At 41.7% G+C, this 25,428-nt stretch overlaps 1 pseudogene; it reads right to left on the reverse strand.

Moving 5' to 3' along the window:
- Positions 1-963: 963 nt before the first annotated feature.
- On the reverse strand, positions 964-25,428 carry LOC147891693 (tubulin alpha-2 chain pseudogene; annotated as a pseudogene).

A 25,428-nucleotide genomic window follows, 5' to 3' on the forward strand; every position in this document is an offset into this window, starting at 1 on the left:
TCATGTTCAAATCTCAACACTCCCCTTCAATGCAAGACAAGAGGATTATTGCACTATCACCAAGTGATACAAGTAGGAGAGTAGGGTCAACATGTTGAGAGTTCACGCTCAACATCATGTGATCATGTGTGCATAGCACCATCACGTGATCATATGTGCATAGCACTAACCTTATAGAGTGCTATAAACGAAAGGGTTAGATCCCCTAACCCTAACCCTAAAAGGGTTTGTATATATTCCATTTTTTCAACTAATTGTAGTGTATAGTTAGTCATTTGTGGTGTGCTCTCTAGCTGTGCCCTCTCTCCTCATCTCCACTCTTCTCCTCTCCCCTCTTCATATTTTGTCATGGTATCAGAGCTCCCTTGTCTTCCGTTGAGACATTGAGATTCTTGAGAGTGTGAGAGAGATTGTGAGATTGAGAGTTCTCTTGAGTGATTGTGAGATTCTTCCGTTCACTTCCGTTGAGAGAATTTTCATCCATTGAAAGAAGATTTCCGTCATCTCCTTTGAGAGTTATTCATTCCGTTCATTCTTTGTGAGGACTTCCATTATGAGTGAGAGAGAGATTGTCCATCCATTATCTTTGTGAGAAAAATAGGGAGAGTTCTTCATAATCCTATGAGAGAGAGAGATATTCCTCTTCTTCTTGCTTGAGAGAATTCCATCCTTGAGAGAGAGAGAGAGTTCTTCTTTCTGTAAGAGTAAGAGATTGAAATCCATTCATGCTGAGAGAAAGTGTGAGAATTTCTATGAGGAATAGAGGACTCTGAGAGATTCAGCTGAGGTGGGCAAACGCGCAAACTGCGTAGAGAGAAAGAGAGACTCCAAAGCAGCAAGGGCGGCCGACTAGCTACAACGACTCCATCATCGTCTCCAAGGCGGCTCACAAAGAGAGCTCATACAACGACGACCAATGCCTCCATAGCAGTACAGCTTGAGGACCTAGCGGCCTCCTCAGCCTCAATGAAGCGACTCCTCCACGAAATCCATCTGCTTGACAACCTGATCAATTGTACCAGTAGCCGCCAGCTCCAACGACGAGCTTCTCCATCGAACAACAGCTTTTCCACAAGGCCCGCTCACAGTCGCCAGATGGCTCCTTCAACATCAACGACCCTTAGCGACTCTCCAAGACTATGAGGCAGATATACGATTGCTTCTTGAGTGGCCTGTAATAGGAGTCCGAAAGCTCCTGAGGCGAAGGATACATGGTAAAGCCCAGCTTCGTCTTCTTGCCATAGTCCACGGAGAGCCGCTCCAGAAGAAGACTGGCAAGGCTAGAGCCAGTGCCGCCTCCGACCACTAGCTTTCTAATGCGGTCAAGGCAGAGATCCACAATCTCCTTTCCAATGGTATAGTGGCCTCGGGCGAAGTTGTTTGCGGCATCCTCCTTACCGCTGATGAGCTGCTCAGGATGGAAGCGCTGCCTGTACGTGCCAGTGCGAACCTCGTCGATCACAGTGGTCTCGAGATCTAGGAAAATAGCTCGCGGGACATGCTTGCCAGCCCCGGTCTCACTGAAGAAGGTGTTGAACGCGTCGTCGCCACCGCCCACAGTCTTATCGCTTGGCATCTGGCCATCGGGCTGGATGCCATGCTAGAGGCAGTACAGTTCCCAGCAGGCGTTGCCCACGGGTGCTCAACAACAGCTCCACAGCCGCGCTCTCCAACTACCTCATCGACGGAAATCCGCGGCCTCGATGGAATCTTCATAGATTCCAGCAGAACCTCGAAGATTCCGACCTCCAATCTTCCTACACGTGGCAGATAGGAAGCACCTAGGGGCTGGCCACAAAATTGACACCTGGCATAGACCTTATCCACCCAGGGTCACCACACACACAGGTGTGGTCACCAGCCACGTGGCACCCTTATCCACAATGCCACATCACTAGCACCACGTCAGCACTGACACGTCACCATTACCACGTCATCTACCACGTCAGCACTGACACGTCATCAGGGCACGTCATCAGTGCCACATCATCAGTGCCATGTCATCATGCCATGTCATCAGGCCATGTCATCAGTGCCACGTCACCCTGCTGACATCATCTGTGCCACCTCACTCCTGCCACCTCAGCACAAAGCTTCACTGGCACACCTCTTGCTAAGCACAGTGCCACATCATCACTGCATGTGACTCACAGTGACACATCATCATTGAGCACCATTTGCACTCCTTTTGCCCCTCCACCTAGATCAAGTCATATCTCTTGATCCAGGAAGAATTTGAGGGTGCTCCAAAAAGGAAAGTCGCTCGATTTTTTGTGCTCTACGCGCTCGTTACATCACATGCACATTTCGGCACAAGTTACACTCACATTTGAGCCTCGCCGACAAAACCACTTCCTTCACGCACATTTGCCTCTACATCAACGCATCTGACCCAGCACTTAAAAAGAACAAAAGAAAAGGAATTATTTGCTGCTCTTTCATCGATCGATGGTTGGTTTAGATCTAGATCAGAGTAGACTAGATCGCCATAGAGGGGACGCTTTGAATTCCCCAAGTTGCCAATCTAAGCCATGCCCAAAATTCCCAACTAGTACCTACTCGGAGTTAGTCCATACGCTCACATCCGATTTCACATCATTACATTACCTGAAACCTTACGTTCATCAGTTCAATGAGCAGACTTCAGAGTTCAGAGGCATTGCAGATTGATTCAGTGGGCAGATAGCACTTGATTTCACACACACATGCCACCATTGTAAAGCCTATTTGGCTATCTCATGGCATCGTGCACATCATTTTTCAGCCTTGTAAAGCCTCTTGGCTATTCCCAGCATCATTGCCACAAGCCTTGTAACACAGATCAGATCTTATATACTGCAGTTCTATCTTCACCGACGATACAGAGATTTCACTTGGCATCTTCAGTGTATTTGCAGTTGATTCATACAGAGTTTTTCAGGGCACTTTTGAGTACATTGTTTGCACCATGTCGACTAGCAACCTCAATCTGGAGGCATCTGCTAAGTTAGACAACTCCAATTACGGTACATGGAAATACTGAATGGAGACCATTCTTGTGCTTCAGGACAAATGGGAGTATGTCGATGGATCCATACCTAGACCATTGGCCGATCCACAGCCACCAGTAGCTCTACTCCATCTGTTGTCACAGCACCAACAACGGGATCTACATCTACACCATTAGTTTCCGCACCAGTAGCAGATCCTGCCATTGCCCGAGCTCAAGCAGAATGGGATAAGAAAGACAAGTATGCCTATCACCTGATCAAGCAGAATGTGCAAGATGTCATGCTAGGACAACTCAACACAGTCAAGACATCAGAAGAAGCATGGGATATGTTCGCAGCTCTCTACGAGTCCAAGAACACATCCAGGATTCTCACCCTGAGAAACCAGATCAACCAGAGTTTCCGCAATAGCAGTGAAACCGGTCATGCTTATGTACTCCGCATCAAAGACTACAACAATCAACTTGCAGCAGCAGGAGAGACTATGAATCCCGCAGAAATGGTTCAAGTAATCCTGAATGGACTAGGAGAAGGATATGAGAATCTAGTCCAGAGTATTGCCATCCAACGGCAAATTCCAACACTAGAAGAACTTCAGTCAGTTCTACTTGGTGAAGAACTCAGGACTCAGGCCATTCAAGCACGTAAAGGTCATTCTAATGATCAGGCATTCACAGCTTCAGACAAAAGCAGAGGCAAAGGCAGAAACAGAGGTAGATCATATCAGAAAAGTGGTCATCATCAACAAAATCAAAGTCAGAATCAGCATCAGCATCAGCATCATCCTCAGCAACACCAAAATCAGCAAAGAGGAAATCATTCCAACCGAGGAAGATTCCAAGGACGAGGGAATGCATCCACCAATGTGTCAAACATTCAATGCAACTATTGTCACAAGTTTGGACACTATGAAAGAGATTGCCGCAAGAAGCAGTATGACCAAGGCGGTCAATCCACCAGCAGTAATCGAGGGAATTCTCGAGGAAGAGGAAATCATCGTGGTGGACATTCTAGTCACAGTCATTTTGCAAATGAACATGGCAATATGTTTCTTGCAAGTGAGGAATTGCATCAGACTGATACAATGCACCTAGACACTGATTTCAATCCCAAAGAGGATTTCAGTTATCAAGTCGACCAAGTGGAACAGGATCCTTGGTACATCGACAGCGGTGCATCATCTCATATGACAAATCATCAGGAATGGTTCACAGAAATGAAGCCATTAGAAGGTCAAAAGAATGTCATCTACACTCATCTACACAGCAGACAATACACCGAATCCGGTTCAAGGGACATGTGTTATCCCTATGAACAATTTCACTGGTACAAAAGGATTAGTCAAAGATGTGCTCTATGTTCCGAAGCTCAGCAAGAACCTTTTGTCAGTAGGTCAAATGACGGAACACAACTACAAAGTCATCTTCGACGGTGATGAATGCACTATCAGAGACAAATCCAAAAGAGGTCAGCTAGTAGCAAAAGGTGTCAAGGAAGGACGCTTATACAGGATGCTAGCTACAGTACCAGATAAGCATGCCATGTCAGCTCAAATGCAACAGATGCCACTATCTGCAAAATGGCACAAGAGATATGGTCATGTCAACTTCAAGTACTTGTTAGATCTCAGGAATCAGAATATGGTAATTGGGATTCCGAAGCTACAGTTTCTTGGAAAAGTTTGTGAAGCATGCTGCTTCGGCAAACAAAAGCGAACCAACTTTGTCAGAAGTACCTCTCGTGCACGAGGTATTCTTGATTTGATTCATACAGATGTATGGGGTTATGCCCAGACCCGCAGCATCAATGGTTCACTTTATTACTTGACCTTCATCGACGACTACAGCAGATATTGTTGGGTCTACTTTCTGAAAGAAAAATATGAAGTGTTTGCCAGATTTCAAGAATTCAAAGCCATGGTAGAAAACCAAACAGGCAGAAAGATCAAGGTCATGAGATCAGACAGAGGAGGTGAATACATGTCTTCAGCATTCATGAACTTTTGCAAAAATCACGGCATTCGAAGACAATTCACATGTGCAGATACTCCTCAGCAAAATGCAAGAGCTGAAAGGAAGAATGGGAATTTAGCAGACAGTGCTAGAGCAATGTTTAGTGAAAAGCATCTTCCGAATCAGTATTGGGCAGAAGCAATAGCTATAGCTAACTACTTGCTTAATCGGCTTCCTACCGAACCAATACAAGGTATGACTCCTTATGAAGCATTCACTGGGTGGACACAAGCCACGCATTGGGCATCTCCGCATATTTGGTTGCATAGCATATGCCCACATACATGATGATCATCGCAGGAAATTGGATGTGAAGTCACGCAAATGCATCATGGTTGGCTACAGTGAAGAAAGCAAAGCATACAAATTGTATGATCCCATCAACCGCAAAGTCATTATCTCCAGAGATGTAATCTTCGATGAGGAATCAGAATGGAAAACCTCACCTACACAGGAGATAGAAGCATCGACTTCACAGTCACCTACAGAACAGGTTGATGAAGAAGAGCAAGAATTGCCAGCAACACCCCACAGCAGCTCAGACGGTCTACTAGGGAAAGCAGACCACCAGCCAGATTGACATATGCTCAGAAAGGCAAAGCAATTCAGGTGGAAACCACCAACTATGCTCTTATGACTACCATCATGGCTACAGAAGAGCCAGTGTACTTCGAAGACGCAGTAGATAAGCCAGAATGGCAAACTGCTATGAATGAAGAAATGGATGCTTTGTATAAAAATAACACTTGGGAATTATGCGACCTTCCACCAGGAAAGAAGGCCATAGCCAACAAATGGGTATACAAAGTGAAGTACAATCCAGATGGCAGTATTCAGAGATACAAAGCCAGATTAGTTGCAAAAGGATTTGCACAACAATATGGCCAAGATTATGATGAGACTTATGCTCCAGTAGCAAAGATGGATTCCATACGGTTCTTGATATCACTAGCGACACTCAGTAAATGGAATGTGTATCAGCTCGATGTCAAGAATGCATTTCTCAATGGTTATCTAGACGAGGAAGTCTACATGCAACAACCAGCCGGTTATGTTGAACCAGGAAAGGAGAACCAGGTTTGCCATCTCAAGAAAAGCCTCTACGGCTTAAAGCAAGCACCCAGAAGTTGGTACAGCAGAATTGACAAGTATTTTGCTGATCTAGGATACATGAAGTCCAATGCAGATCATACTCTCTACTACAAAGTTCAAGGGGAAGATATTACTATTGCACTTTTGTACATAGATGATCTGATTGTGACAGGAAGCAAGGATAGCTTCATCAGAAAATTAAAACAAGACTTATCTGCAGAGTTCGACATGAAAGATCTTGGACTTATGCACTATTGTCTTGGAATTGAGTTCTGGAGAGATTCAGATAGCACATTCATGAGTCAGCTCAAGTATGTTGACAGTCTCCTGAAGAAGTTTCATATGGCAGATTGCAAGATTGCAGTCACTCCCATGGAACAGAGTTTGAAACTTACTAAAGATTCAGAAAAGCCTACAATCAATGACAGATACTACAGGCAACTCATTGGATCTCTTATATATTTGACAATCACACGACCAGATATTTGTTATGCAGTAAGTTCATTAGCACAGTTTATGGCAAATCCAAAATAGTCTCACTGGAATGCAGCCAAAAGAGTCTTGAGATACATCAGAGGTACAAGACAATTTGGGATAGAATACAGAGGAAGTCATCCACGGTTGCATGGATACTGTGATAGTGACTATGCTGGAGATCATGAGACCAGGAGATCAACACAGGGATATGCATTTTTCCTTGGTCAAGGTGCTATATCATGGTTGTCAAACAAACAGCCAACTGTTTCTTTGTCTTCGACTGAAGCAGAATATAGAGCACTCACTACAGGTGCATGTGAGGCTATATGGCTCAGAAGACTATTGTCAGAAACAGATTACTTTGATGAGTCAAAGCCAACAACAATATACTGTGATAATCAATCGGCTCAAGCATTGGCCAAAAATCCAGTATATCACTCCAGAACAAAGCACATTGATGTCAGAGAGCACTTCATCAGAGAAAGAGTATTACTTGGTGACATCACACTGCAGCATTGTGATAGCAAAGAAAATGTTGCAAACATCTTTACCAAACCACTCAGTAAAGAGCTATTCGAGAAACACCGACTAGCTCTTGGTTTGATGCAGAGGAAGGACATTCCCATTAAAGGGGTGTGATGGAATGTAATGCTCAATCCTTCTTCGATTCCCCAGAATCATCATCTTGAGGGAAGGCCTACTTCATGATGTTGATCTTGAGGGAAGGTGTTGAGAGTTCACGCTCAACATCATGTGATCATGTGTGCATAGCACCATCACGTGATCATATGTGCATAGCACTAACCTTATAGAGTGCTATAAAGGAAAGGGTTAGATCCCCTAACCCTAACCCTAAAAGGGTTTGTATATATTCTATTTTTTCAACTAATTCTAGTGTACAGTTAGTCATTTGTGGTGTGCTCTCTAGCTGTGCCCTCTCTCCTCATCTCCACTCTTCTCCTCTCCCCTCTTCATATTTTGTCACAACACACAATCACGTGTGGCCAATTGCAAAACTATTTTAGGGACAATTTTGGGGCTATGATGCAATGCACTGGTGGGCAATATTTTGAATTGCAAGTGCACTCACGCTCTTGTAGGAATTGTTTTCAGCATAATGATTGCCTTACTATTGTAATAATGAGATACAATCTGTAAGAACTTGCTCTTCTGAACACTGAAGATCTCAACACATGTCACTACATGAGTAGTTATGCCCTCCTTTCTACAGTATCTGTACTCCATCTTTGTGCATTGGACTATCCACAGTCTATCCTATCATCTATCGATAGCTCTCCACCTATCATCTACCCATAACTTGCCACATTTGATCGACATTTGTTATCTATACAGAGCTTTTCTACTTGATCTATATTTGCAATACCACTACACTAATGTTTGCTTGGTGCAACCAGTGCGCTAGGTCTTGCAGTTATTTTAGTGGTGGTTGTATCTACTCCTAATTAAACCAAAGAAAATGTATTTACCTTAATTGGTTGGGTCATGTGAGCCGCACGTCGTAGTCCCAAAATTGTTCATATATTTTGCACTGACCAGTCACCTTTCTTAAATCAAGTTCTTAGCATGCCATCGGGCAGGTTTAGAACTAGCCCAGTGGTTGGAATAACATGTTTTTCTAGTGTAACGAGAGTGCAATTAATAGTTAAAACAAGTGGTAAATATTAATCCTAAATGAAGGAAAGTGTATTTCCTTGTGCAACCACCACACTGGTTCTATTTTAGTGTGGTTGTAGTTACTCCTAAACCAAGGGAAATGTATTTCCATGCAACCACTGTGTTGGTTCTTGGAACTATTTCAATGCTTCTTGCCGTTAATCCTACAACCAAGGAAAATGTATCATTAGGGAAATTTGGGGCTCATTTTGGGTCCCTAAGAGAAACCCATTTAAGAATTTTCTCTCAAAAAAGGGGGGCATGGAAATTTTTTTACACATTAGCTCAAAACTTGTCGTGCTTGGCATATTTAGAACCTACCATTTGACAGGTTTCCAATGAAATATACCATGATGGGGTTTGCACATGGGAATGGAAAGATACTTGGAATATTCCTTTCTTACATGTTCCATTCCCATTTCCAAACCCCATCATGGTATATATTATTAAAAACCTCTCAAACATGAGGTTCTAAATATGCCAAGTCCAACAAGTCCAGCTAATTTATAAAAGAAATCCATGCCCCTATTTTTGAGAGAATATCCCAAGAATATTTACAATTGATAAGGCTAAAAGGCCCCAAATGAGCTTTTTCTCCTAATGTTCCTTGTGCAACCACTATGATAGTTCTATTTTAGTGCGGGTTGTAATTAATCCTAAACCAAGAAAAATGTATTTATTTCCAACCACGACACTAGTTCTTAGTACTACTTGCAGTTAATCCTAAAACCAAAGAAATGTATTTCCTGATGCATCAATTGCTTATGCAACGACTACAACTAGCAATGACCACTACCAGCAATGACTGTGATAATAGTATTATTTATATTAAAGTTGAAAATTTAAAGAGATTACGCCTGATGAGTATAACAACTCAGCCATTGCTGAGAGAAAAAGTTGAATAAAGAGATTATATCCAAAGACATTTTATAACAACTCAGCAATTGCTAAGAGCCTCATCGAGTTAACATTAAACAAAAGAGATTACATCTATGTCCAAAGACTGTTTATAAAAACTAATGACAACAATTTTTGAGAGCCTCATCGAGTAAACATTGAATAAAAGAGATTACATCTACATCCAAAGAGTGATTATAACAACTAACAACTCAACAATTACTGAGAGCCTCATCGAGCAAAATTTGAACAAAAGAGATTACATCTATGCCCAAAGATAGCTACTAAAATAACAACTCAAAAATTGTTGTGAGAGCTATAAAGAGAGTGGGAGAGAAGGAAGGAGTCTCACTTGCGGCTTTCTCACATACACAATGGGGGAATACACACAAAGGTGGAGGCTGAAAATAGTTTTCCTCTTCTTAGTTGTGAAAGCCAAAAGAACTCTAAGTACAAAAGAATAGGCGAACCCTATATGTGGGTCTCAAGCCAAACTCAGCTAACTAAGGTGGCTCACTAATTGAGCCACTAACTAGAGTACATAAAGATAGCTGTCATCTAGCTATTATTCATGGGTGGTGTACCAACTGCATCTGCAGCTAACAAGTCGGTGACATAAATGCACAATGGTCACCCTGGCATATCACGAGGAGCTCGATATCTCAACACTCCCCCTCAAGCTCAATCCCAATTCCTGCACACCAAGCAGGTCTCTGAACTTGCGTAACTTCTTTGCACGCAATGCCTTCATGAATATGTTAGCTACCTGATCCTCTATGTTGACATAAACTAGATCAATAAAACCTACTAGAACCTTCTCCCGCACATCGTGATAATGCACCTCAATGTGCTTTGTTCTAGCATGATAGAGTAGGTTATTTGCCAAGTCTATACTGCTCATGTTGTCACAATAAATGACAACTAGCCCATCTGTAGACTAATGCATATCATAAAGTAGCTTATGCAACCAAGCTACCTCACATGCAGCCATTGTTGCACCCCCCTTACTCAGCCTCTGTGCTTGACAAGGCAACTGTAGGCTGTTTCTTGCTGCTCCAAGTGACTGCAGCACTCCCAAAAGAGACTGGTATATCGTCTATCAAAAATACTACCAGCTCAATAAGCATCAGTGTATCCATGCAACTGTATCTGAATCCCGGTATCATAAAATAGTCCATACTGCAATGTGGACTTCACATACCTCAGTATGCGTCTAGCCACATCTAAATGCAGTTTCCTTGGAGTTTGCATAAACTGACTTACCAACCCAACAGCATAGCTCAAATCTGGCCTGGTAATAGTCACATAAATCAAACTTCCTACTATGCATATGTACATAATAGGGTCTTCCAGAAGCTCACCTGCATTTGCGCTCAACTTCACATTCTGCTCCAAAGGAACTAAAATAGGCTTACAGCCTATCATCCCATATTTGGACATCATGTCCAATCCATACTGCCTTTGCAAGAGCCATATCCCACTTGTGGATCTAATCACCTCAATGCCTAAGAAGTAACGTAGCTCTCCCAAATCCTTCATCTCAAACTCTTGCTTCAATAGCATTTTCACATGAAGGATATCTTTATCACTATCACGTGTGATGATCAAATCATCAACATAAATGACAAGTAGCATAATGCCTTTCTTTGTTTTTCTCACATAAAGTGAGAAATCTGCCTTGGAAATCTGAAAGCCAATAGTGACAAGATACTATCCTATCTTGTCAGACCATGCTCTTGGTGCTTGCTTCAAGCCTTACAAGGCTTTCTTCAACCTGCAAATAAACTCAGGATGAACAACATGAACATAACCTGGTGGCTGCTCCATATAGACCTCTTCTTGCAAATCACCATGCAAGAAAGCATTCTTTACATCCATTTAATGTAAAGACCATCCCTTTGATGTAGCCATAGCAATGATTGCTCTTACGGTTGCCATCCTTGGAACCGGACTGAATGTTTCTTCATAATCAATGCCATATGTCTGTGCATACTCGTTGACAACAAATCTTGCCTTGTATCTGTCCATAGAACCATCTGCATTGTGCTTCACCTTATAAACCCACTTGCAACCAATTGCATTCTTGTGTTTAGGCAAAGGCACCAATTCCCATGTAGCATTTGCTTCCAAGGCATCCATTTCTTCATCCATGGCTTTCTCCCATTTTTATTTTCCCATGGCTTGCTCAAAAGAAGTGGGTTCTGGTTCATGTATCACTTTGACCATATAGGCATAGTCAATGGCTGTAAATCCATCATATTTCAGCCTATCCACAGGATGCAGAGCTCTAGTAGACCTGCGCAAAATAGATTCACTATTAGGTGCTCTCAAAACATCCCTTATCTTCCTTACTCCAGGTGTAACAATAGAAGGAACTGGATTCACCATCCACATAAGAGTGACCTGCATTCACATCAACCATGGGCTGATCTACTTCCTCTTTTCCTTTTCGTGATACTTGCATACCACTATCTGCATTGCTTTGAGGAGATCCTCCTGATCTCAATCTGCGTGTCCATGGTGAAGTATGTGAAACATTGCTAGAGGACACTATAGGACCACTAATTTTTGTGATTGCTGCTGTGAATTCTGTGCAGCATTACCATTTTGGGCATCTACATCATCAATCACATATACTGGTTTATACCAGCTGCTCATCTCATAAAAAACATCTCTCCTCACTGTAAACTTACGAATAGAAGGGTTATAGCATCTATATCCTTTCTGTTGCAGAAAACTAACCAATAAAAATGCACTTTTCAGCTTTTGGATCGAACTTGGATCTCAACTCATCTAGCACATGAACATAGGCAATGCAACCAAAAACTTTCAAATGAGAAATATTTGGTTTCCTACCAGTATACCTCTCCTCTAGCGTCATGCCATGTATTGCTGTAGTGGGAGTCCTGTTCATTATGTAGACTACTATAGCAACTGCTTCAGCCTGATAATAATATGGTAGGTCTTTTTCGTTAAGCATGGCACGAGATACCTCTCCAATATGCCTGTTTTTCCTTTTTGCAAGTCCATTTTGTTGTGGGGTATAACTGCATGAATATTGCTGCTTTATGCCATGGAGAGGTACTCTCCCCCTCCATCTGACCTTAGGCAGTTTATTTGCAAGCTGTTTCTTTTTCAACCATAGCTTTAAAAGCTTTAAAATGCCCAAACACTTCACTTTTCTTTTTCATAAAATACACCCAAACTTTTCTATTGTAGTCATCAATAAAAGTGACAAAATAATGACAGCCTCTAATAGATGCAGCTTTAGTAGTCCACACATCAGAGTGGATTAATTCCAGTGGCCTCTTACTCTCTTAAACATGTCTAGGAAATGGTTTCCTTGCCTGTTTTCCAAATTGACAGGCTTCACATACCTTATGCATTTTTGCAACCTTGAACTTAGGCAATCTTGCAACAATATTTTGGGCTTGCATTAATTTAAGTCATTGTACATTAACATGACCAATGCGTTTATGCCAGATATCAATATTTGCAACTACACCAGTCCCATGTGCATGTTAGATATCAATGCTCCACTCTCATGTAACTACGCGGGAACCAGCTAACTCTACTTGTAAGCCCCCCCATATGAGGAGAAGGCATTTGAGTAGCTTGGTTATCCGGTAGGTCCTGGTTTGGACACCAGATGGGGGCCATGTGTGGCCTGATGGCTGGACGGCTTTAGATAGAGTTGTCACACCACTAACTAGGCTACATGCAAGTGTGGGAAGGCATCCCATGACTGACTGCACTAAGGGTAGATGGAGCATTTCTCGAGGTAGCCCACTCTCGGGTTGCGGGGCCCGTTTGGAGCAAAGCTAGACAATGAAATAGGACTAATTGCATTAACGGGAAAGTTTGTACAAGTCGTTGAATCCCTATTTATGAAGGAAACTAGTAGTGGGCACTTTTGTAGCAATGACTTTATGGAATCTATATGGAAGTTGAGCTTGGAAAAGTCCTGGCAAGCATCACTTTTATTGAAGAGGGGAGTCTGCCTACCTACCACCATCCAACAAGAAAACATGGTAAGAACTTGCTTAACTTAGTTTGGGAGGATAGGTGTCATAAACACGCCTCCCTTGGTATTGAGTTCACAATAAAATAGAGGCATTAACCACAACCTTAACTAGCTCAAAGTAAAATTACAAGTGTAAAGGGATGGGTTTATAGAGTGTGGAATGGGATGCATTGACTTGAGACACATCTAGAGGGGAAGAGAATGTGCAATTAAAAAAATAATAGAGCATGGAGGGTGGGTAGGTTATGAGTGATGCAAGAGTACAATAAGTCTCTCTTTTTGAAATCTAACACATCCACCTCAACCCTTTCCCAAACCGTGGTAGGAGGGATTTAAGAGAAGATAGCCCCAATTGTCCATTTAAGTTGCCAAAGTTCTAAACCGTGCAAGAGTCATCCAACATCTGGAGCACAGATGAGACCAATGTTATGGCAAGGAGGGGAAATGGCATGAGGGTAAATTATCATGGAGGGGTTAGAATGTATTGACGGTCTTCTTCTCTCACCATAGGTTTGACTATAATCTCATGCTTCAAGTTGGTGTAGGTGAGAGCTTAGCTCAATAGGATGATGCTTACTCTTGCATTCCTAGGGTTGCTTTGTTGGTCTTCCTATTCCATGCGGGGTGCAAAAAAAGATGCCAACATTAAAATTCTATCATACATGGTTTGTGCTAAGTGGGAAAACTATATGAATATAGGTGATGACTCACTCAAGTCAAAACTGAGTAAACACTGAGATACAACACAATTCAACATGCAAAGTAATTGTATTAATCCCAAGGGTCTTCTAAATGCAAATCCCTAGATGATGGGACCATCAATAAGGTCAAAACGCAAAAGGTGGAGGACCAGAATAATATTCAGCCAAAGGTGGAGGAGCAAAGGAAAACACAAAGTAGCATTGACAGAAGCATTGATATTTGGACTGATAAAATTTAGGAGGACGGTGAGAATATGAAGGTACGCTATCACTATTTTCTCTGCTAGATCTTCTTTATCATGACCTGTGTACATATTTCTCATTACTTCTTTTTTGATATTGTAGCTCTATAATGAAGATGTCAATTTTTTAAGAAGGTCCATTGGGAGCCAAGAAAGGGGACTTGGACAGTTGTCTTCTCTTGCACACTATACGAGCAAGATGTCCTCTACCAAGATTGATTTACCATAGACAATTAAGTAACGATGGAGAGACGCCTGTATGATTTTTTAAGTTTCTTGTTAAAGTTTCTGGTGGGTACCAAGTAAATTGGTTGAACGACAAGGTTATATTAAGCAGGGTACTTTTTGACATACACTGCTTATGCTTTAGCACTTGGAATAAAAAATCCTAGACATTTACATGATAATGGAAAGCATCATTTGATTAGGTTTAGAGAGCCACTTCTACTAGATTCTGAGGCTAAACAGATAAAAAAAGCGTAGATTGATGTAAAAGAAGTGCAAAGTAAACTCAAATATATTGTATTGTCAAAAGTTACAAAGGACACAAAGTCCTACAAGAAAAGATAGTTACAAAGGACACAAAGTCGTACAAGAAAAGATAGTCCTACAAGAAAATTAGTACAAAGTACTTAGACTTTGTACTAATTTTTTTTGCAAATATTACAGAGTCTCTCCTTCATTGTTATAAATCTCTATAAGGTTTACAACTCTATCGATCCACTTGTGATTCACAAAGACCTTTGATTGCCTCCACGTTGCATGTTTCTATGCAGCTGTTGAATTATCAATGATTTGCCTTCTTCTTTTCTATTGTGCGATATTGTAGCCAAGTTTAATTGTGATAATGCAACTTTTGATAGGAACATCCTTTCCATTTGATGACTTCTTGATGTCTGTTATGACATGAACATCTCCTCCATGGAGACCCATGTCCGATAATACTTTTTCAAATGTAGCAATTACTTTTTTCCTATGCTTTTCTAGTCGAAGCTTCCAAGCAAATCCAATATATTAAGAAACCAACTTTTCGATGATTCTACATAAAGCATGCAATGTGCATATATGTACATTGCACAAAGGAAGATAAAAAACTACTAAGCCTTTGAATTTGGGATCAATCTTATCCCATTTAGAAGCTCTTCTCCACCATTTAGGATCCATGACATGGGTTGGCTCCTTGTAGTAAGGGCATGGAGATTTTGAATTACCTCATTTTCTTATGTTGAACATGCACTTGAGGGTCTTTAGGTCCTAGGTTGTTGTTTGCTTGGGTGTAGCCATTTTTGGTGAGGTTCAAGGACCTTCTGTATATAGGTATCTCACATGACCCATAAATTATGCCGGTCACTTGTTGCACGCTAAGAAACTGAAAAAGTTGGACGAATCGCCTGGTGTGCAGGCGATACTAACATGAGACCAAAAAATTATGGAAGAAGGATTTGGAACAAGGCCATTAAAGCATTACAAGTGATATGTTACATGTGAAGCATAAATTTTGAAGACTATAGGATATAGCCATTTATTAAAAAACATCAAAATTTTATTCTGTACATACATGCAACCAAGGCCTCCAATGTTGTGCTAAAGTGATGCACACCGATTTGCGGGCACACTCCATACTTTTTTTTGATTTGTTGAAAACCAAAACGAATTGAAAATTTGGAATCCAAACTAGTGGGACTACTACATGGTGTTTTAAAACATTGATAGTTGTTGATATTGGTATCTAAATTCACCCTAAAATGGAAGAAGCTGAAAATGTGCAATTTGTGCATGTGCAAAGATCTTTTAATAGATCCAATACTATTTACAAATTTGAATTGTTTCTTTTTCCATGCACTTGCTTGCTATATAGCTCATAGCATGCCAAAGTTCATTGCATCTCATAATACATGGCATCAAACCCGATAGCGTGTCCTTTGGCCTATTTGTATTTAGGAAAATTTTAGGCCACATTGCAATTGTTTGGGATATTAAATTTTCCTCACGTGTTCGCTAGAGGGGGGAAACCCAACATCTGAACATTTTGCTACTCCCTTGAATTTTGAATTCTCACACCTCCTACCCATCGAATCTTGGAATATTAAGTACTTGCAACCTGCCCATGCCCTACAACCCGCATGCACCTCGATGTGACCTTGCGAAGACTTTGGTTTGGCATTGTCTTCTTTTGGGTAACTTGTCTTCTATTCATTGCTTGCCTCACAAGCTAGCTTCTCTGGGTCTTATGGCCATGGCATCAATGGCAACATGCAGCTCGCCATGGTTTGCAAAAGAAGAAAACATAGGCTGCGAGACAAGAAAGTTGAAAAGGCTGGTCAAGGCACAAGGAATAGATCGAGGAAAGCAATGGCACGGTGTCAAAATGGCAATGAAAGACACTTTTGAAACATTTTCAAAGGGAGAAACAATGAGAAAAAAGAAGTCTCCTTGCAGAGCAGTAGCAGGAAGTAGTTGCATTTATTCGATCATTGCTACCATCGGAGCGAAGAACATGACCTATGGTGTCATGATTGGTGGGAACATTTGAGGCAGAAACATCAAGCCATTCAAGTGAATACCAATCTTGAGTCTTCACAAGATTTAGCTTGCACCCTAAAGTTTGTATAGTAATAACCCTACCAACACCTTAGGATATGCACACCCAAGACATGTGAGCATTCGAGGTAGCAACATCAAGCCATTCACGTGAATACCAATCTCGAGTCTTCACAAGATTTAGCTTGCACCCTAAAGTTTGTAGAGTAACAATCCCACCAACACCTGGGGAGATGCATGCCCAAGAGGGGATGCTCTCTAACATGAGGAATGGCCTACTTAAAGTCAAAGGGGTGCATAGCTTAGATCAACTAGCTACAAAAAGGGTGACATTAGCTATGTTAGTGTCCCCAAAAACAAAGGAGAAATGGCTTGAGCGCACAATGTCAAAGATTTTGTTAATTAGAAGGACCAATGTGGCTCTAGTAGTTGAATGTAGAGCAAAAGCAATGCACAATCATCCCGATCTGAGAAGTCTGTGGGCTTCAACAGAATGCAAGAAAAGGAGAGATAGTCTAAGTGTAGAATTCATTGCTAGAGTGACGCCGTTTTGATGAGAAAATACGAGAGTCTCTCCAAATAGAAAGGACATCTGTAAAAAGAGGACGGGATGCAAGGTGTTTGAGAAACACATCATATATTATACAACACAGGTCATTGGTGCCTAAACTAGCTCGGTGGTTGTTTTTGATTGAGCTTTAGGATACTTTACTTGTTTAATTTCTTAAACCAGGCTCATGACTAAATGTGATTGTCCTAAACCAGACCGGTGCTTGGAATATCATGCAACCATAGGCTAGTTTAGCTCAATCACCAGTTATGTGATTGTCCTGAACCAACATGGTTGAACAAACATTAGCTGTGCTGACTAGCCCGGTGGCGTGGTTGAGCAGAAATTAACACCAATATATTTTGCAACAAAAAAGAAATATATTGTTATTTTACTAAACCAACCTAGTGGTTAGAAAACTATGGCTACTTTAGCTCAATTACCAATTATGTTATTGTCCCGAACTAGATGGTTGAATAGACATTAGTTGTTGACTAGCCCGGTGGCATGGTTGAGCAGAAATTAACAGCAATATATTTTACAACAAAAAAGCAATATATTATTATTTTACTAAACCAGATTGGTGGTTGGAACATCATGCAATTGTGGCTGCTTCAACTCAATCACCAGTTATGTGTGTTGAGATATCGAGCTCCACTCGCGATATGCCAGGGTGACTGTTGTGCATTTATGTCACCGACTTGTTAGCTGGAGATGCGGTTGGTACACCGCCCACGAATAATAGCTGGATGACAGCTATCCTTATCTACACTAGTTCGTGGCTCAGTTAGTATGCCACCTTAGTTAGTTGAGTTTGGTTTGAGACCCACATATAGGGTTCTTCTATTTCTTTGTACTTGAGTTCTTTTGGCTTTCACAACTAAGAAGAGGAAAACTGTTTTCAGCCTCCACCTTTGTGTGTATTCCCCCATTGTGATTGTGAGAAAGCCTCAAGTGAGACTCCTTCCCTCTCTCCCACTATCTTCACATGGTATCAGAGCCTTGTTCATGGTAAGGAGCTCAAGAAAGCAAGCCAAGTTCGTGGTGTTCTGGTAAGAGGACCAGTGTTGCTTTCCTATTTCGAGTTTGGGAGCAAATCTCTGCAGGTAGCACAGCCAGAAGTGCAGGAGTGCACTGTTTCAGATTGAGACGCCCTTCGCGGTGTGGCGAGAGCGCAGTATATGCTGCGGGGGTGGGCAAAGCCCTTAGTGACTTTATTTTTCTGATTTGAGGCCGTTTCGGGGCCCATTTTGAAGGCGGAAGCTCTTCACAGGCACTCAGAAAAAGGCCCTGTTTTTTGCTGTGCGGCTAGTCGGTGGAAAGGTGCCGCGGAAATTGCATCGTATGCCTGTGTGCAGAGATATTGGGAGTTGTAGATTCATGCCTATTGCCTGTTGATGCAAAATCGTCACTAGGAAGTGACTGTGTGGTGAAATACCACTTTCGTCAGTTTTGCAGATCTGCCCGTGTGAGGCAAAAGCTGTATTTTTTTGCAGTGACAGAATATTTTGCAGTGTTCTGTAATGGCATCTGATTCTCTTTCACAGATTGTCACTGAAAAGCTTGACAAGAACAACTTCCAGGCATGGAAGTTTAGAATGACGAATTTCTTGATGGGAAAAGGCTATTGGGAATTCATTACAGGAAATGAAGAAGAACCTGTTCTTCCTAATGTTCCCAGTCAACAGGAAATGCAGGCATTCAAAGGATGGCATGAGAGAGCCACGAAAGTTATGTACTGGCTGTCTATCAGTATTTCGGACTCCATGATTGTGCATATTCAGGATGCAAGTACGCCAAAGGAGGCATGGGATACTTTGGCAAAAATGTACAGCACAAATACGCAAGCCAGGAAAATGCAACTCAAACAGGAGTTGCACAATGTGCAGAGAGAAAATTTGAGTATAAATGACTACCACATGAAAGTGAAGAAAATTGCAGATGCACTTGCTTCCATTGGGTCGCCAGTGGATGATGATGATTTGGTTTCTGTGACCTTGAATGGTCTAGGAAAGGATTATGCACAGTTCCGGACATCCATTGCCGTCCGTGAAAAATTTCCTGATTTTGAGGAGCTGATTGCTCTTCTAATTTCTGAAGAGCAGAGAAATGGTGGTGCATCTTCTTCAGCAAAAACTTCAAAAGAAACTGTCTTCTACTCAAATGCTGGCAGAGGTAGAGGCAGAGGTAGAGGAGGCCGATCTGCAGGCCATGGTAGAAATCAGAATATGCAGCAAACGCAAGAAAACCAGTCCTATGCAGGAGGATGTGGTAACTCTAGAGGCAGGGGGAGCCAAAGAGGCCGTGGTGGATGGCACAGAAGCCAAAATGCAAATAGCAATGTTGAATGCTACTATTGTGGCAAAATGGGTCATATGGCTAAGGACTGCTACAAAAAGCAGAATGACATTATGAATGGAAAATTGCAGCAAGGCAATTATGCATCTTCTAGCAGGCAGGGTGATGACAGAAATGAGCATCTATTTATGGTGCAGCATATGACCAATTCTGTGACAAGTGCAGAAGAACAAAATGATGTGTGGTATGTTGACTCAGGTGCGTCAAACCACATGACAGGTCATGCAGAATGGATGCAAGATGCAAGGAAAATGGAAAAGCCAGGATTTGTGGAGACTGGTGATGATACTGCACATCCTATTGTGCAGATTGGCAAAATTCCTTTGTCTATGCAGGATGGGAAAAAGAAATACTTGTCTGATGTATTTCATGTCCCGAACATCACCAAGAACCTGGTTTCTGTTGGTCAGATGGTTGAGCAGGGCTTGCACGTCATATTTAATCCTCATGGATGCTTTGTTGAGGATATGAAAAATAATGGTCGCTTGATAGCAAAAGGAAAGAAGAAGGGCAGGATGTTTACGTTGGATGCAGACATGCTTGAATTGAGTGCAGCAATGTTTGCACATGGGACCGGTGTAGTTGCAGATATTGATATCTGGCACAAACGCATTGGTCACGTTAATATACAGTGACTTAAATCAATGCAAGCCCAAAATATTGTTGCAGGATTGCCTAAATTCAAGGTTGCAGAAATGCACAAGGTCTGTGAAGCCTGTCAATTTGGGAAACAGGCAAGGAAACCTTTTCCTAGGCCCATGTTCAAGAGAGTAAAAAGCCATTGGAATTAATCCACTCTGATGTGTGGACTACAAAAGTTGCATCTATTGGAGGCTGTCACTATTTTGTCACATTTATTGATGACTTCAATAGAAAACTGTGGGTGTATTTTATGAAAAAGAAAAGTGAAGTGTTTGGGCACTTCAAAGCTTTCAAAGCTATGGTTGAAAAAGAAACAGGCCTGCAAATAAAATGCCTAAGGTCAGATGGAAGGGGAGAGTACCTCTCAAATGAGTTTGCAAGGTTCTTGCAGGAGCATGGTATAAAGCAGCAATATTCATGCAGTCATACCCCACAGCAAAATGGAATTGCAGAAAGAAAAAACAGGCATATTGGAGAGGTATCTCGGGCTATGCTAAATGAAAAAGATCTACCAGATTATTATTGGGCTGAAGCAGTTGCTACAGCAGTCTATATAATGAACAGGACTCCCACTGCAGCAATACATGGCATGACGCCAGAGGAGATGTATACTGGTAGGAAACCAGATATTTCTCATTTGAAGATTTTTGGTTGCATTGCCTATGTCCATGTGCCAGATGAGTTGAGGTCCGAGTTGAGGTCCAAGTTGGATCCAAAAGCTGAGAAGTGCGTCTTTATTGGTTATTCTCTGTAGCAGAAAGGGTATAGATGCTATAACCCTTCTACACGTAAGTTCACAGTGAGCAGAGATGTTGTTTTTGATGAGATGAGCAGCTGGTATAAACCAGTAAATGTGATGATTGATGTAGATGCACAAAATGGTAATGCTACACAGAATGCACAGCAGCAATCACAAAATATCAGTGGACCTGGAGTGTCCTCTACCAGTGGTTCACATACTTCGCCATGGACAGGCAGATTGAGATCAGGAGAATCCCCTCAAAGCAATGCAGAGAGTGGTATGCAGGTATCACGAAAAGGAAAAGAGAAGGTAGATCAGCCCATGTTTGATGTGAATGCAGGTCACTCTTGTGTGGATGGTGAATCCAGTGGCTCAGAACAGAGCATTGATGATGAGTTGGGTATTCCTTCTGTTGTTACACCTGGAGTAAGGAAGACCAGGGATGTTTTGAGAGCACCTGGAAGTGAGCCTATTTTGCGCAGGTCTACCAGGGTTAGGTATCCTGTGGATAGGCTGAAATATGATGGATTTATAGCCATTCACTATGCCTATATGGTCAAAGTGATACAGGAACCAGAACCCACTTCTTTTGAGCAAGCCATGGGAAATGAAAAATGGGAGAAAGCCATGGATGAACAAATGGATGCCTTGGATGCTAATGCTACATGGGAATTGGTGCCTTTGCCTAAAGGCAAGAATGCAATTGGTTGTAAGTGGGTTTATAAGATCAAGCACAATGCAGATGGTTCTGTGAATAGATACAAGGCAAGATTAGTTGTCAAGGGGTATGCACAGACATATGGCACTGATTATGAAGAAACTTTCAGCCCAGTTGCAAGGATGGCAACCGTAAGAGCAGCCATTGCTATGGCTGCATCAAAGGGATGGTCTTTACATCAGATGGATGTAAAGAATGCCTTCTTGCATGGTGATTTGCAAGAAGAGGTCTTTATGGAGCAGCCAGCAGGTTATGTTCATGCTATTCATCCTGAGTTTGTTTGCAGGTTGAAGAAAGCCTTGTATGGCTTGAAGCAAGCACCTAGAGCATGGTCTGACAAGATAGGACAGTATCTTGTCACTATTGGCTTTCAGATTTCCAAGGCAGATTTCTCACTCTATGTGAGAAAAACAGAGAAAGGGATTATGCTGCTGGTCATTTATGTTGATGATTTGATCATCACAGGTGATAGTGATGAAGATATCCTTCATGTGAAAATGCTATTGAGGCAGAAGTTTGAGATGAAGGATTTGGGAGAGCTGCGTTATTTCTTGGGCATTGAGGTGATTAGATCACCAAGTGGGATACAGCTCTTGCAGAGGCAGTATGGATTGGACATGCTGTCCAAATATGGGATGACAGGCTGTAAGCCTATTTCAGTTCCTTTGGAGCAGAATGTGAAGCTGAGCGCAGATGCAGGTGAGCTTCTGGAGGACCCTACTATGTATAGACGCATAGTAGGAAGTTTGATTTACATGACTATTACCAGGCCAGATTTGAGCTATGCTGTTGGGTTGGTAAGTCAGTTTATGCAGGCTCCAAGGAAACCGAATTTGGATGCGACTAGACGCATACTCAGGTGTGTGAAGTCCACATTGCAGTATGGACTATTTTATGAGGTTGGGGTTCAGATACAGTTGCATGGATACACTGATGCTGATTGGGCTAGTAGCATTTCAGATAGACGATCTACCAGTGGATATGTGTTCTCTTTTGGGAGTGCTGTAGTCACTTGGAGCAGCAAGAAACAGCCTACAGTTGCCTTGTCGAGCACAGAGGCTGAGTACAGGGGTGCAGCAATGGCTGCATGTGAGGTAGCTTGGTTGCATAAGCTACTCTATGATATGCATCAGTCTATAGATGGGCGAGTTGTCATTTATTGTGACAACATGAGCAGTATACACTTGGCAAAGAACCCAGTCTTTCATGCTAGAACAAAGCACATTGAGGTGCATTATCACTATGTGCAGGAGAAAGTGTTACTAGGTCTTATTGATCTAGTTTATGTCAGCACAGAGGATCAGGTAGCTGACATCTTCACAAAAGCATTGGGCGCAGAGAAGCTGCGCAAGTTCAGAGACCTGCTTGGTGTGCAGGAATTGGGATTGAGCTCGAGGGGGAGTGTTGAGATATCGAGCTCCACTCGCGATATGCCAGGGTGACTGTTGTGCATTTATGTCACCGACTTGTTAGCTGGAGATGCGGTTGGTACACCGCCCATGAATAATAGCTGGATGACAGCTATCCTTATCTACACTAGTTCGTGGCTCAGTTAGTATGCCACCTTAGTTAGTTGAGTTTGGTTTGAGACCCACATATAGGGTTCTTCTATTTCTTTGTACTTGAGTTCTTTTGGCTTTCACAACTAAGAAGAGGAAAACTGTTTTCAGCCTCCACCTTTGTGTGTATTCCCCCATTGTGATTGTGAGAAAGCCTCAAGTGAGACTCCTTTCCTCTCTCCCACTATCTTCACAATGTGATTGTCCTGAACCAACGTGGTTGAATACACGTTCATTGTTGATGGTCTCGGTGGTTGAAATTACTTTGTTTCTTAGTACTTAAATTAGTTAACTTTAATTTCCTGCTATTCTATTCATATACCACTTAACTTCTAGACCGGGATGGCTTGGAATTAATGTGATTGTCCTAAACCAGCCCAGTGCTGGTTTAAGACAAACATCAATTTTAGTGATGATTGAAATTGTGAAATTTAAAAATGAAAAGCAATATATTGGTATTTTCTAATTGTGATTTTTTTTTCTAATTGTGAAATTCAGAAATGAAAAGCAATATACTTGTTATTGTCTAATATGTGATGTTGAGACCATCAAGCTAAACTAGCCTGATGGTTGAAATTGTGATTGTCCCAAACCAACTCGGTAGTTGAAATTGTGACTGTCCTAAACTAGCCTGGTAGTTGAAGTTGTGATTGTCCTAAACCAACATGTGTCGAAATGGTTTTTCTTCTAGTATCTTGATTAGTTAATTATTAAATGATTAGTTCAATTTAGATTCGTTATATACTTTAATTAGACCATGTTTTTGTGCATACTATGTTTTGTCTTGTTTTTAGTAGTGCAAAAAGGGGGCTCATTGTTCTGTTATTCCCGCATGTTAGGTCAGTAGATGGAGTTGTATCTCAAGTTTATGGATCAAAAGCCTGACATTTCAATTGGGCAAAGGAGCCTTGAGCATTGTAAGCCCTAGTACATAAGGAAACTCAAAGATAGGAATGTTTGTTGTTGCAAAACACACATAGACTTTGACCTTAGACTTTGACCTGGCTCGGAAAGCTACGAGTGATTTGAGATCTGGTCGTGTTAGAGCATTGCTACCCCTCTCCTTCTCCACAACCAATTAATGTAATATCCCATTTTTTAATGTTAGTGGAGACATACTTCATGGAGCTCTCTCAAAATAGGCCTTATGATCTTGTGTCTGAGAGCTCAACTTTGGAATTGCATTTTTCCAATGTCACCGGCATGGAGCTCTCTCCTAATAGGCTGTATGATGAGTCATCTATGGGAATGAACTCCTTGTGGTTTTCTAAGCACACATTTGCAAGACCTCTCAAATCAAGCATGAGATCAATAATAAGGACCATGACAGCAATGGTTCTATATCTAGGATGCAAAAATTACAGGTACAAAGGGAGACATTGTGTTGGAGTGTGCACTTTGGTGGTGTTGTGCGTGGATGGTTGGATGTGTTTGGTGCATCGAATCCATGTAAATCTATTATGAATGAATCACATTCATACTATGAATGAATCAATTCACACTATGAATGAATCAGAGTAAAACATTGCTTTATTGAGCCTTACTTTTTAATGTACAATACTAAAATCATTTGGCAGGTGCCTTCGTTGATGCTGTAAGTGTTCTTGAAAGTTCAATTTCCATGTTATAGGCTTGTCGATTCCTTTTATGTGAATGCCTAGTTTAGGCTAAGTTCTTTGAACTTGAATGCTGTCAGTGTTTTGGTAATGCTCCGTGCATCAGTTCGACCAAAAGGCTTTGAGAGGAGGACACCAAAGTCGAAAATTCACAACAAAAAAACATGGTCGAGCAAAGAAATAACAAAGACTGATGAATGGTGTAGCAATTCCTACAAACATCAATGAACGGTGCAATACAAGAAACTTAGAGTGGGGACAAAGGAATAGTGTCGATCTCTCTCCCCTTCCTTCTTGATGACATGAGGAACAAATGGTGTCATAAAACATCGGAGATCTTTGTTGTGGGGAGTTGACCCATCCATCCCACCTCTCAATGACCCGCCCTACAGCCACCATGATTATGCGCCATTTGAAATCTACTCACGTTGTTGTCTCGCTGTGGACCAATCTTGCACACTCCCCCTGAACGACCTATCTTTGAGAAACTCTTCGATGGTATGTTCATTCACCTCGCCCTCTTCATTTGTGGCATTGCCATCGAGTGTAAAGGTCGTTCGATGCCCTTCCTTTACATGCTCATTGAGTGACAT

The sequence above is a fragment of the Dipteris shenzhenensis genome, chromosome 17 (genome assembly GCF_047967505.1).
Source record: "Dipteris shenzhenensis isolate YYH24624 ecotype China chromosome 17, Dip_SZ_1.0, whole genome shotgun sequence".
Taxonomy (NCBI): Eukaryota; Viridiplantae; Streptophyta; class Polypodiopsida; order Gleicheniales; family Dipteridaceae; genus Dipteris; species Dipteris shenzhenensis.